This window comes from Patiria miniata, unplaced genomic scaffold (genome assembly GCF_015706575.1).
Source record: "Patiria miniata isolate m_02_andy unplaced genomic scaffold, ASM1570657v1 HiC_scaffold_11, whole genome shotgun sequence".
NCBI lineage: Eukaryota > Metazoa > Echinodermata > Asteroidea > Valvatida > Asterinidae > Patiria > Patiria miniata.
In genome coordinates this window covers 5,273,704-5,279,002 of record NW_024037049.1, presented here as the reverse complement: position 1 = coordinate 5,279,002, position 5,299 = coordinate 5,273,704, and positions in this window count along the sequence as shown.

The window sequence follows — 5,299 nt, the reverse complement described above, 5'->3', positions numbered from 1 at the left end:
GATTCTGATTTTAATGTTCTATATCCATTGAAATTGGTAAAGTGTGAGATGTCATCTGTAGATGGGAGGTAGTCGAAAAGTCTCAAGAATACTTGCAAGTTGGGGAGGGGCATCATTCCTTGACCCTTGTTCCTCCATCTCAACCAACCCATTTAGTATCATCCTCTGACAACTAGGACCTTGAGCTCGAAGTAATTCATCAACTGAAGTATGGCTTTAACTTGAAGCTGCAAGAGACTATACACCTTCAAATACACATTGCCCGACCCCTCCGCTGCATATGTGCTTCTCTTTTTGCTACTTTTTAGTACATGAAAACAAATTGAAGTTTTGACAAAAACATGTCCACAAACCAGTCATAATAAGTTAACAGTGGCAAGTCTTTACATCTCTGCATAATGTTGGGTCTTCCTGTTAAATTTTTTTCTGGGAAAATTACAAAAATTTGTGATACAGTCTTTTTAAAAGCAAAGCAGAAGTCTTAATTGTCTATCGCCGTATTCCATATACACCAAAAAATGTATCGACTTCAAAATGCTATACAGTCAGCTGAGCCGTATGGCAATTGCCTGTAAAACCCCCTATAACTTCAGTTTGAATAAAATGAAAATCATTCCCACATTGGTGGTTTTCTATCCTGCAATGTTTTTAAATTGTATTTAAGTATTGGTTAAGTCTGCCTAAATACCAGAGCAAAGTTGCCGTGTGCTGTATTAATTTGCTTTTGCGCTTCAGGCTATTGCAAGCTATTTTTTGTTAAGCCGGCTACTGTATGAGGGGAAAAAATCCGCATGTGACAAGGAACACAATTCAGCGCAAATCCCAAAAAGCAACGTTATTTCACCCCTCGAGCGTATAATCTTTAATGCGCCAGCCGCCGGTCGTCATATTGAAATGATTTCCCCCCGAAGTTGCCCTCCGATTCCCCGAATCTTGCCAGTAACACGTACGAATGGCAGATATCCGCTTGCTAGGCCAAGAAGTCACGTCGCTACACACCGCCCCTGGGAAACAGGGCCCCAGCTCGCTGCGAGTGTCTCAAAAACACCGCTTCCGAGTCAGCCGCACCATCTGAAATGTATTTGCCTATAATTGTTTACATATGACTATTGTTGTTTTGCTTTTTAAAATCTTCGTTACTTGGTTCATGGGGCTATAAAATGGAGCTTGATGGTCTAGTCCTTTTTTTTTTACCATCGCTATACATTACTAGTTACTCCCAATTGTTTAGCCTTTCCGCTTTAAACTAAGTTGGTTTTTAAACACTATCATAATTGTAGACCGTAGTTGCAACCCACATCCAGACTATTATCAGTCTGGAGGACGGTTTCCACCGTTGCCAAACACTGGTCATTCCTCTGCCCCAAGCCTGGTAATGAACTGACACTCCCTAGTGGCCTTCATTCAGCCGGGCATTTCTTCATTTTACAGATACCAAAGTTTGAATGGTAGTTTATCACCGAGTGACCTCAGCTTGACCCCTAATAATAGTTGACCACGATCCAGGGTGGAGCGGCTTGCATGCTTGGTGTGACCACGGACCTTCTGTGCTTGACCCGCATTTATTCTTCCAACCTCAATCCCGGAGGGAAACTGAGGACCTGCCATTTATATTTCTCAAGGCCAACTGATAAAAATCCTTTTCTGGGTGTTTTATAAAATCTCCTTTGCTCCTCCAACCTTATCCTTACTCTGACTGTCGTACTCATGATGCGTTCCTCGCAAATCCTTCAATTTAAACCAGAACCTGATCCGGGAAAGTGGATAATGCATTCGAAGAAAATAAAATTAAGCCAATATTTAGTCAAGACCAATAACATGCATGCTCTCAATTATATCACGAAGGCCCCCTTCAATGGCGAATGCGTTGTGGTAGCTGTTGTTCGAACAATCTGTTACTGGGCAATTGCTTTGTAAAAGAGCGTACACAATGGTTTCTCCATTGGAAGGGGCCTCCAATAAACCAGATCTTGGAGCCAACTTCATCGTGCCATAGGCCTATAGGAAACAAATCAGTATCGTCATCATCGGGATTATCCATCGTCGCAACATTCACATCCATCCATTCGATTTTAGTTGTTTGAACTAAAGAAGGAAAGAGTAATCGATATTTCCAAAAAAAAATGATGGAATAGAAAATTAGTTTTTTCCCCGATTCGACACGAAACTTTGCCTTTTCGACAACAGTAATTGAAGTCACAGATGATAAAATGGAGTTTTAAGCCTATTGTGAAAAAAAAAAAGAATAGCAAAAGATACAAAAGTGAAGGCTAAATTATTAGTACAACAGCAGCCGACTTGTATCAGTTATTTTGTTGAAGGCAAGGAGATTGAATGAGGATTTCTTGAGCGGAAATGAAAAACTGTCAAAATGTCGTCAGTTGTGCCGATGAGTGCTGAACAATGAGTCGGGATAGAGTTGCCAAGTCAACAAACTCAAGTACCGTGCCAGGTGTGTCCGGATGACAAGTGGCCCGATACCGTTGTCTTTGTCACCGTTCCTCTCTTGAGTGGGTTTACGTGCCCTGACTCAATTGCTGTTTCAAGGAACCACTCCAAGCCTCTCGAGACTCGTAATATTCACTTTGTACCTTTGCGCCCGCCGAACAGGCTGTGGTTTTTTGAGACAAATGCCCCGGGCTGGGCGGGTACGGTATTGGCGGCATGACATGCATTCATCACTCGCTCACATGCTCACATATATTTGCACGACACATTTTACAGTTAGTTTCTGCTGTTGAACACTTGAACTTGAATCTTTGGTATTCTCACAGTGTTTACGTTGATGAAAGTTTATACAGTTTGATGTTATCACTACTAATTTAAACTGAGTTCCATCTAATGATGTTTCCGGGTTTTTTTCCACCCCATGCTTTTTTAAATAGATTAGTTATCATTAAGTGTAATTTATCAAAATGTCAACGAGATTCAAGTTGCATGCAATGTCGTTTAGTGATATCTTCTTCAATGTATTTATTCCTACAAAAGCTGGTGCAATTTCAAGCTTTAGTTAGGCATTTGAGTAGTTTCTTACTCCGAGTGATAACATTTGTTACAATTTGTTACAATTTGTCATTTGTATTATGCTGTCATATTTTGAGGGAAATTCATCTTAAATTCAATATATTAAAAATGTCGCTTACCAATAACACAACACGTACTGTAATTGAAATTTGAGTGCTATTAATCTGTAACGGTTGATGTGCATAACGTGTGGGGCACTCAGTTCAGTTTATTTTTTCCTCCTTGGCACCCTAGTTCGTGCTTTTGCACTCTCTCATTTCCAGATGTCTCATTAACATGAGACAAGACAGAAATGTTCAGTTTAGCAAGACAGACTGGTAGGCCTAAAACACACCATAGTCTAATCAAATCAGATCGGCGGTATTGAACTGAGGGTTGTCGGTGGTTGAAACTGAAAGCAAGGGAAGAACCACGGCTATATGAGCGCGTCGATCAAGACAAGTCAACAACCAAGTATTTTTCAGCAGCATGAGGTTTTCCAGGGGTGTTTTTGTCGGTGCAGGAGAAGTGCAGCCCAAAGATTTGATAGCAAATGTAAGTATCTGTTCAGAGCATACTATTTATCAGTATCACTCGTTGGTTTCGTTTTTTAAATGATTCGAACAGCCTTCCTGCAGTGATTTCTCATACTCCACTTACGATCCACTGTGTCATCGCGTTTAACAGTCCAAATCATTCCACACCTAGACGGAAGTCCATGTGTACCCGCAAGGGTTTGCCAACTAACTGAGCCATGTATAAAAACGTATCTCCACCAACAGACGGGGATTCAAGTACCTAAACATGAGGATCGTAATGCCACCGGGAAGATCAAAGCATCCATAGCCCTCAAGAGGACAAAAACGCCGGCTGCTCCAACAACTTGGACTTAACAACTCGGAGAGAGGACTTAACCAGTCCCAAGCACCCTGAGATGCAATTAGTGTCGGCAGATTGCCTGTTCTTGGGCCGTACCACAAGGACCAAATGCGGCCTTTCGCCCAGTCCTTATATCGATACAAAAGCAACCCACTGTTGACTCAAGCTTAATAATCCACAGAGTAAAGTTGCCCGGATCCAGTGTTGGTTCAATGAACCATTGCTCCTCGTGCTTCGACTTGATGACAAGAGAACGAACGTCATAACAAGAGAACTATCTGAAGAAACTAGATTGTATCCCCATACAGTAACAACTGTATCCGTGCTTGGAGGGGAAAAGTGTCATAAACATTTTTATCTTTGACATTAAAACAAAAACATAAATCAGATGACAGGACCTAAAGTGAGCCCACAATCGCGAAGCATAAATTGATGGCTGGTCGTGAGATCTCTAGGGGAAGTGAGGGTAACCTTTTAAATCTGTGCTTTTTCCTCAAATGCACAAAGTAGACTCAAGAGACAGGCGTTTTACTGCCGTGTGATGACGATCTCTTTTCTCGACAGAAACTGATGTAATGATAGCTACCTTTAAAACAAAATTCGTGACCTGATCGCGAGAAAGTTAGATCCGTGAGACTTTTACCAAATGCAAAAGACTATAGACCTCCTCGTTTCTTGAACCACGACACCGATACCTATGTACTTCAACATATGTGACAGGGGGAACCCCCCTCTTTTGTGTTGGTCATTGTGTTACCAGAATCTCAGGAATTCTTTTGAGATATCGGGGGGGGGGGGGGGGGTTGCTAGGTAAATAATAGTCTAGCGTGTGTATAGGGTATATGGACAATGGGGGGGGGGTATCCCTCTGTCACTTATCGTGCTGGGTACATCAGATTCATAAATGGATCTATAACTAGAAGAACCTATTTTCGGAGGGCCAAGAAGATGTTGCTGGGATGGGGTGGACCCCATTGACGCCGGGAGCTATTTCTTCTCTTTCTCCTTTTGTTTCATTTCATGAATCCCAATGTGGAGGGGATAAGGATGAGTAGACTACAGCTATAGCAGTCGTCTCAAATCTTTCCAAGGTCAAATATATATATTTTTTAAAATCGCCTTTGGGGGCGGGGAAGAAACGGTCCCCGGACGCACCAGAAAATGGTTACTGCAACATCGTCACTATTCCAAACTTCTGTTTCCGGCCGAGTATAATAGTTCATTATCGAACCCTGACAGCCTCGCCGCGCCCTTTACTTCGTGATGTTATAGTACGTTCTCTACACTCTCACTTCGTGTGATCCCTGTTCGCATCCATAGTGCACAATGTTGTAGATGAAGTGGCAGACCCCATCCTTTTGTGTGAGTTTCTCCCGTCCGGAAACTTTCACAAATAATGAACTTCTCTAGATAAGAT